Here is a 9939-nt window from a genome sequence, read left to right on the forward strand (position 1 = left end):
AGGGCGTGGGATCAACAGGAGAGAAATTACGAAGGAAAGACCAGCTGCTGAAAAATGTCGGAAACTCAGGTTCTCGTTTTTCGGCTGTAACTTTTGATGCGTTGATCGCAGCGTATTGGGACTGCGCTTAATCGATTTCTCTCGCAAAATTACGTCGGAATAGCGCGTGAAAGAATTTATTTTAGCACTTTTCCAAATTGCGATAATTTTCGCCAAAAATACAAAGGGGTTAGCCTTACTTTTTTTTTGGGCAAAAAACTTTTGGTCTCAGATTCGATTTGAATGTCCCTCACCTGACTAATTGGACACTCAGGAACTCAGAAAACGCAGCAAAAAGGGCGTGGGATCAACAGGAGAGAAATTACGAAGGAAAAACCAGCTGCTGAAAAATGTCGAAAACTCAGGTTCTCGTTTTTTGGCTGTAACTTCTGATGCGTTGATCGCAGCGTATTGGGACTGCGCCCAATCGATTTCTCTCGCAAAATTACGTCGGAATAGCGCGTGAAAGAATTTATTTCAGCACTTTTCCAAATTGCGAAAATTTTCGCCAAAAATACAAAGGGGTTAGCCTTACTTTTTTTTTGGGCAAAAAACTTTTGGTCTCAGATTCGATTTGAATGTCCCTTACCTGACTAATTGGACACTCAGGAACTCGGAAAACGCAGCAAAAAGGGCGTGGGATCAACAGGAGAGAAATTACGAAGGAAAAACCAGCTGCTGAAAAATGTCGAAAACTCAGGTTCCCGTTTTTTGGCTGTAACTTTTGATGCGTTGCTCGCAGCGTATTGGGACTGCGCCCAATCGTTTTCTCCGGCAAAATTACGTCGGAATAGTGCCAGATAGAAATTATTCCAGCACTTTTTATAATCGCGAAAATTTTTGCCAAAAATACAAAGGGGTTAGCCTTACTTTTTTTTTGGGCAAAAAACTTTTGGTCTCAGATTCGATTTAAATGACCCTCACCTGACTGATTGGACACCCAGGAACTCAGAAAACGCAACGAAAAGGGCGTGGGATCAACAGGAAAGAAATTACGAAGGAAAAACCAGCTACTCAAAAATGCCGAAAACTCAGGTTCCCGTTTTTTGGCTGTAACTTTTGATGCGTTGCTCGCAGCGTATTGGGACTGCGCCCAATCGTTTTCTCCGGCAAAATTACGTCGGAATAGTGCCAGATAGAATTCATTCCAGTACTTTTTATAATCGCGAAATTTTTTGCCAAAAATACAAAGGGGTTAGCCTTACTTTTTTTTTGGGCAAAAAACTTTTGGTCTCAGATTCGATTTAAATGACCCTCACCTGACTAATTGGACACCCAGGAACTCAGAAAACGCAACGAAAAGGGCGTGGGATCAACAGGAGAGGAATTACGAAGGAAAAACCAGCTACTCAAAAATGCCGAAAACTCAGGTTCCCGTTTTTTGGCTGTAACTTTTGATGCGTTGCTCGCAGTGTATTGGGACTGCGCCCAATCGTTTTCTCCGGCAAAATTACGTCGGAACAGTGCCAGATATAATTTATTCCAGCACTTTTTATGATCGCGAAAATTTTTGCCAAAAATACAAAGGGGTTAGCCTTACTTTTTTTTCGGGCAAAAAACTTTTGGTCTCAGATTCGATTTAAATGACCCTCACCTGACTAATTGGACACCCAGGAACTCAGAAAACGCAACGAAAAGGGCGTGGGATCAACAGGAGAGAAATTACGAAGGAAAAACCAGCTGCTGAAAAATGTCGAAAACTCAGGTTCTCGTTTTTTGGCTGTAACTTTTGATGCGTTGATCGCAGCGTATTGGGACTGCGCCCAATCGATTTCTCTCGCAAAATTACGTCGGAATAGCGCGTGAAAGAATTTATTTCAGCACTTTTCCAAATTGCGAAAATTTTCGCCAAAAATACAAAGGGGTTAGCCTTACTTTTTTTTTGGGCAAAAAACTTTTGGTCTCAGATTCGATTTGAATGTCCCTTACCTGACTAATTGGACACCCAGGAACTCAGAAAACGCAGCAAAAAGGGCGTGGGATCAACAGGAGAGAAATTACGAAGGAAAAACCAGCTGCTGAAAAATGTCGAAAACTCAGGTTCTCGTTTTTCGGCTGTAACTTTTGATGCGTTGATCGCAGCGTATTGGGACTGCGCCCAATCGATTTCTCTCGCAAAATTACGTCGGAATAGCGCGTGAAAGAATTTATTTTAGCACTTTTCCAAATTGCGATAATTTTCGCCAAAAATACAAAGGGGTTAGCCTTACTTTTTTTTTGGGCAAAAAACTTTTGGTCTCAGATTCGATTTGAATGTCCCTCACCTGACTAATTGGACACTCAGGAACTCAGAAAACGCAGCAAAAAGGGCGTGGGATCAACAGGAGAGAAATTACGAAGGAAAAACCAGCTGCTGAAAAATGTCGAAAACTCAGGTTCTCGTTTTTTGGCTGTAACTTTTGATGCGTTGATCGCAGCGTATTGGGACTGCGCCCAATCGATTTCTCTCGCAAAATTACGTCGGAATAGCGCGTGAAAGAATTTATTTCAGCACTTTTCCAAATTGCGAAAATTTTCGCCAAAAATACAAAGGGGTTAGCCTTACTTTTTTTTTGGGCAAAAAACTTTTGGTCTCAGATTCGATTTGAATGTCCCTTACCTGACTAATTGGACACTCAGGAACTCGGAAAACGCAGCAAAAAGGGCGTGGGATCAACAGGAGAGAAATTACGAAGGAAAAACCAGCTGCTGAAAAATGTCGAAAACTCAGGTTCCCGTTTTTTGGCTGTAACTTTTGATGCGTTGCTCGCAGCGTATTGGGACTGCGCCCAATCGTTTTCTCCGGCAAAATTACGTCGGAATAGTGCCAGATGGAAATTATTCCAGCACTTTTTATAATCGCGAAAATTTTTGCCAAAAATACAAAGGGGTTAGCCTTACTTTTTTTTTGGGCAAAAAACTTTTGGTCTCAGATTCGATTTAAATGACCCTCACCTGACTGATTGGACACCCAGGAACTCAGAAAACGCAACGAAAAGGGCGTGGGATCAACAGGAAAGAAATTACAAAGGAAAAACCAGCTACTCAAAAATGCCGAAAACTCAGGTTCCCGTTTTTTGGCTGTAACTTTTGATGCGTTGCTCGCAGCGTATTGGGACTGCGCCCAATCGTTTTCTCCGGCAAAATTACGTCGGAATAGTGCCAGATAGAATTCATTCCAGTACTTTTTATAATCGCGAAATTTTTTGCCAAAAATACAAAGGGGTTAGCCTTACTTTTTTTTTGGGCAAAAAACTTTTGGTCTCAGATTCGATTCAAATGACCCTCACCTGACTAATTGGACACCCAGGAACTCAGAAAACGCAACGAAAAGGGCGTGGGATCAACAGGAGAGGAATTACGAAGGAAAAACCAGCTACTCAAAAATGCCGAAAACTCAGGTTCCCGTTTTTTGGCTGTAACTTTTGATGCGTTGCTCGCAGTGTATTGGGACTGCGCCCAATCGTTTTCTCCGGCAAAATTACGTCGGAACAGTGCCAGATATAATTTATTCCAGCACTTTTTATGATCGCGAAAATTTTTGCCAAAAATACAAAGGGGTTAGCCTTACTTTTTTTTCGGGCAAAAAACTTTTGGTCTCAGATTCGATTTAAATGACCCTCACCTGACTAATTGGACACCCAGGAACTCAGAAAACGCAACGAAAAGGGCGTGGGATCAACAGGAGAGAAATTACGAAGGAAAAACCAGCTGCTGAAAAATGTCGAAAACTCAGGTTCTCGTTTTTTGGCTGTAACTTTTGATGCGTTGATCGCAGCGTATTGGGACTGCGCCCAATCGATTTCTCTCGCAAAATTACGTCGGAATAGCGCGTGAAAGAATTTATTCCAGCACTTTTCCAAATTGCGAAAATTTTTGCCAAAAATACAAAGGGGTTAGCCTTACTTTTTTTTTGGGCAAAAAACTTGTGGTCTCAGATTCGATTTGAATGTCCCTTACCTGACTAATTGGACACCCAGGAACTCAGAAAACGCAACGAAAAGACGTGGGATCAACAGGAGAGAAATTACGAAGGAAAAACCAGCTACTCAAAAATGCCGAAAACTCAGGTTCCCGTTTTTTGGCTGTAACTTTTGAAGCGTTGCTCGCAGCGTATTGGGACTGCGCCCAATCGTTTTCTCCGGCAACATTACGTCGGAATAGTGCCAGATAGAATTTATTCCAGCACTTTTTATAATCGCGAAAATTTTTGCCAAAAATACAAAGGGGTTAGCCTTACTTTTTTTTTGGGCAAAAAACTTTTGGTCTCAGATTCGATTTAAATGACCCTCACCTGACTAATTGGACACCCAGGAACTCAGAAAACGCAACGAAAAGGGCGTGGGATCAACAGGAGAGGAATTACGAAGGAAAAACCAGCTGCTGAAAAATGTCGAAAACTCAGGTTCTCGTTTTTTGGCTGTAACTTTTGATGCGTTGATCGCAGCGTATTGGGACTGCGCCCAATCGTTTTCTCCGGCAAAATTACGTCGGAACAGTGCCAGATATAATTTATACCAGCACTTTTTATGATCGCGAAAATTTTTGCCAAAAATACAAAGGGGTTAGCCTTACTTTTTTTTCGGGCAAAAAACTTTTGGTCTCAGATTCGATTTAAATGACCCTCACCTGACTAATTGGACACCCAGGAACTCAGAAAACGCAACGAAAAGGGCGTGGGATCAACAGGAGAGGAATTACGAAGGAAAAACCAGCTGCTGAAAAATGTCGAAAACTCAGGTTCCCGTTTTTTGGCTGTAACTTTTGAAGCGTTGATCGCAGCGTATTGGGACTGCGCCCAATCGATTTCTCTCGCAAAATTACGTCGGAATAGCGCGTGAAAGAATTTATTTCAGCACTTTTCCAAATTGCGAAAATTTTCGCCAAAAATACAAAGGGGTTAGCCTTACTTTTTTTTTGGGCAAAAAACTTTTGGTCTCAGATTCGATTTGAATGTCCCTTACCTGACTAATTGGACACTCAGGAACTCAGAAAACGCAGCAAAAAGGGCGTGGGATCAACAGGAGAGAAATTACGAAGGAAAAACCAGCTGCTGAAAAATGTCGAAAACTCAGGTTCTCGTTTTTTGGCTGTAACTTTTGATGCGTTGATCGCAGCGTATTGGAACTGCGCCCAATCGTTTTCTCCGGCAAAATTACGTCGGAACAGTGCCAGATAGAATTTATTCCAGCACTTTGTATAATCGCGAAAATTTTTGCCAAAAATACAAAGGGGTTAGCCTTACTTTTTTTTTGGGCAAAAAACTTTTGGTCTCAGATTCGATTTGAATGTCCCTTACCTGACTAATCGGACACCCAGGAACTCAGAAAACGCAGCAAAAAGGGCGTGGGATCAACAGGAGAGAAATTACGAAGGAAAAACCAGCTGCTGAAAAATGTCGAAAACTCAGGTTCTCGTTTTTCGGCTGTAACTTTTGATGCGTTGATCGCAGCGTATTGGGACTGCGCCCAATCGATTTCTCTCGCAAAATTACGTCGGAATAGCGCGTGAAAGAATTTATTTCAGCACTTTTCCAAATTGCGAAAATTTTCGCCAAAAATACAAAGGGGTTAGCCTTACTTTTTTTTTGGGCAAAAAACTTTTGGTCTCAGATTCGATTTGAATGTCCCTTACCTGACTAATTGGACACCCAGGAACTCAGAAAACGCAGCAAAAAGGGCGTGGGATCAACAGGAGAGAAATTACGAAGGAAAAACCAGCTGCTGAAAAATGTCGAAAACTCAGGTTCTCGTTTTTCGGCTGTAACTTTTGATGCGTTGATCGCAGCGTATTGGGACTGCGCCCAATCGATTTCTCTCGCAAAATTACGTCGGAATAGCGCGTGAAAGAATTTATTTTAGCACTTTTCCAAATTGCGATAATTTTCGCCAAAAATACAAAGGGGTTAGCCTTACTTTTTTTTTGGGCAAAAAACTTTTGGTCTCAGATTCGATTTGAATGTCCCTCACCTGACTAATTGGACACTCAGGAACTCAGAAAACGCAGCAAAAAGGGCGTGGGATCAACAGGAGAGAAATTACGAAGGAAAAACCAGCTGCTGAAAAATGTCGAAAACTCAGGTTCTCGTTTTTTGGCTGTAACTTTTGATGCGTTGCTCGCAGCGTATTGGGACTGCGCCCAATCGTTTTCTCCGGCAAAATTACGTCGGAATAGTGCCAGATAGAAATTATTCCAGCACTTTTTATAATCGCGAAAATTTTTGCCAAAAATACAAAGGGGTTAGCCTTACTTTTTTTTTGGGCAAAAAACTTTTGGTCTCAGATTCGATTTAAATGACCCTCACCTGACTGATTGGACACCCAGGAACTCAGAAAACGCAACGAAAAGGGCGTGGGATCAACAGGAAAGAAATTACAAAGGAAAAACCAGCTACTCAAAAATGCCGAAAACTCAGGTTCCCGTTTTTTGGCTGTAACTTTTGATGCGTTGCTCGCAGCGTATTGGGACTGCGCCCAATCGTTTTCTCCGGCAAAATTACGTCGGAATAGTGCCAGATAGAATTCATTCCAGTACTTTTTATAATCGCGAAATTTTTTGCCAAAAATACAAAGGGGTTAGCCTTACTTTTCTTTTGGGCAAAAAACTTTTGGTCTCAGATTCGATTTAAATGACCCTCACCTGACTAATTGGACACCCAGGAACTCAGAAAACGCAACGAAAAGGGCGTGGGATCGACAGGAGAGGAATTACGAAGGAAAAACCAGCTACTCAAAAATGCCGAAAACTCAGGTTCCCGTTTTTTGGCTGTAACTTTTGATGCGTTGCTCGCAGTGTATTGGGACTGCGCCCAATCGTTTTCTCCGGCAAAATTACGTCGGAACAGTGCCAGATATAATTTATTCCAGCACTTTTTATGATCGCGAAAATTTTTGCCAAAAATACAAAGGGGTTAGCCTTACTTTTTTTTCGGGCAAAAAACTTTTGGTCTCAGATTCGATTTAAATGACCCTCACCTGACTAATTGGACACCCAGGAACTCAGAAAACGCAACGAAAAGGGCGTGGGATCAACAGGAGAGAAATTACGAAGGAAAAACCAGCTGCTGAAAAATGTCGAAAACTCAGGTTCTCGTTTTTTGGCTGTAACTTTTGATGCGTTGATCGCAGCGTATTGGGACTGCGCCCAACCGATTTCTCTCGCAAAATTACGTCGGAATAGCGCGTGAAAGAATTTATTCCAGCACTTTTCCAAATTGCGAAAATTTTCGCCAAAAATACAAAGGGGTTAGCCTCACTTTTTTTTTGGGCAAAAAACTTGTGGTCTCAGATTCGATTTGAATGTCCCTTACCTGACTAATTGGACACCCAGGAACTCAGAAAACGCAGCAAAAAGGGCGTGGGATCAACAGGAGAGAAATTACGAAGGAAAAACCAGCTGCTGAAAAATGTCGAAAACTCAGGTTCTCGTTTTTCGGCTGTAACTTTTGATGAGTTGATCGCAGCGTATTGGGACTGCGCCCAATCGATTTCTCTCGCAAAATTACGTCGGAATAGCGCGTGAAAGAATTTATTTCAGCACTTTTCCAAATTGCGAAAATTTTCGCCAAAAATACAAAGGGGTTAGCCTTACTTTTTTTTGGGGCAAAAAACTTTTGGTCTCAGATTCGATTTGAATGTCCCTCACCTGACTAATTGGACACTCGGGAACTCAGAAAACGCAGCAAAAAGGGCGTGGGATCAACAGGAGAGAAATTACGAAGGAAAAACCAGCTGCTGAAAAATGTCGAAAACTCAGGTTCTCGTTTTTTGGCTGTAACTTTTGATGCGTTGATCGCAGCGTATTGGGACTGCGCCCAATCGATTTCTCTCGCAAGACTACGTCGGAATAGCGCGTGAAAGAATTTATTTCAGCACTTTTCCAAATTGCGAAAATTTTCGCCAAAAATACAAAGGGGTTAGCCTTACTTTTTTTTTGGGCAAAAAACTTTTGGTCTCAGATTCGATTTGAATGTCCCTTACCTGACTAATTGGACACTCAGAAACTCAGAAAACGCAGCAAAGAGGGCGTGGGATCAACAGGACAGAAATTACGAAGAAAAAACCAGCTGCTGAAAAATGTCGAAAACTCAGGTTCTCGTTTTTTGGCTGTAACTTTTGATGCGTTGATCGCAGCGTATTGGGACTGCGCCCAATCGATTTCTCTCGCAAAATTACGTCGGAATAGCGCGTGAAAGAATTTATTTCAGCACTTTTCCAAATTGCGAAAATTTTCGCCAAAAATACAAAGGGGTCAGCTTTACTTTTTTTTTTGGCAAAAAAATTTTGGTCTCAGATTCGATTTGAATGTCCCTTACCTGACTAATTGGACACTCAGGAACTCAGAAAACGCAGCAAAAAGGGCGTGGGATCAACAGGAGAGAAATTACGAAGGAAAAACCAGCTGCTGAAAAATGTCGAAAACTCAGGTTCCCGTTTTTTGGCTGTAACTTTTGATGCGTTGCTCGCAGCGTATTGGGACTGCGCCCAATCGTTTTCTCCGGCAAAATTACGTCGGAATAGTGCCAGATAGAAATTATTCCAGCACTTTTTATAATCGCGAAAATTTTTGCCAAAAATACAAAGAGGTTAGCCTTACTTTTTTTTTGGGCAAAAAACTTTTGGTCTCAGATTCGATTTAAATGACCCTCACCTGACTGATTGGACACCCAGGAACTCAGAAAACGCAACGAAAAGGGCGTGGGATCAACAGGAGAGGAATTACGAAGGAAAAACCAGCTACTCAAAAATGCCGAAAACTCAGGTTCCCGTTTTTTGGCTGTAACTTTTGATGCGTTGCTCGCAGTGTATTGGGACTGCGCCCAATCGTTTTCTCCGGCAAAATTACGTCGGAACAGTGCCAGATATAATTTATTCCAGCACTTTTTATGATCGCGAAAATTTTTGCCAAAAATACAAAGGGGTTAGCCTTACTTTTTTTTCGGGCAAAAAACTTTTGGTCTCAGATTCGATTTAAATGACCCTCACCTGACTAATTGGACACCCAGGAACTCAGAAAACGCAACGAAAAGGGCGTGGGATCAACAGGAGAGAAATTACGAAGGAAAAACCAGCTGCTGAAAAATGTCGAAAACTCAGGTTCTCGTTTTTTGGCTGTAACATTTGATGCGTTGATCGCAGCGTATTGGGACTGCGCCCAATCGATTTCTCTCGCAAAATTACGTCGGAATAGCGCGTGAAAGAATTCATTTCAGCACTTTTCCAAATTGCGAAAATTTTCGCCAAAAATACAAAGGGGTTAGCCTTACTTTTTTTTTGGGCAAAAAACTTTTGGTCTCAGATTCGATTTGAATGTCCCTTACCTGACTAATTGGACACTCAGGAACTCAGAAAACGCAGCAAAAAGGGCGTGGGATCAACAGGAGAGAAATTACGAAGGAAAAACCAGCTGCTGAAAAATGTCGAAAACTCAGGTTCTCGTTTTTTGGCTGTAACTTTTGATGCGTTGATCGCAGCGTATCGGGACTGCGCCCAATCGATTTCTCTCGCAAAATTACGTCGGAATAGCGCGTGAAAGAATTTATTTCAGCACTTTTCCAAATTGCGAAAATTTTCGCCAAAAATACAAAGGGGTTAGCCTTACTTTTTTTTTGGGCAAAAAACTTTTGGTCTCAGATTCGATTTGAATGTCCCTCACCTGACTAATTGGACACTCAGGAACTCAGAAAACGCAGCAAAAAGGGCGTGGGATCAACAGGAGAGAAATTACGAAGGAAAGACCAGCTGCTGAAAAATGTCGGAAACTCAGGTTCTCGTTTTTCGGCTGTAACTTTTGATGCGTTGATCGCAGCGTATTGGGACTGCGCTTAATCGATTTCTCTCGCAAAATTACGTCGGAATAGCGCGTGAAAGAATTTATTTTAGCACTTTTCCAAATTGCGATAATTTTCGCCAAAAATACAAA

Source organism: Neodiprion fabricii, chromosome 4 (assembly GCF_021155785.1).
Source record: "Neodiprion fabricii isolate iyNeoFabr1 chromosome 4, iyNeoFabr1.1, whole genome shotgun sequence".
NCBI lineage: Eukaryota > Metazoa > Arthropoda > Insecta > Hymenoptera > Diprionidae > Neodiprion > Neodiprion fabricii.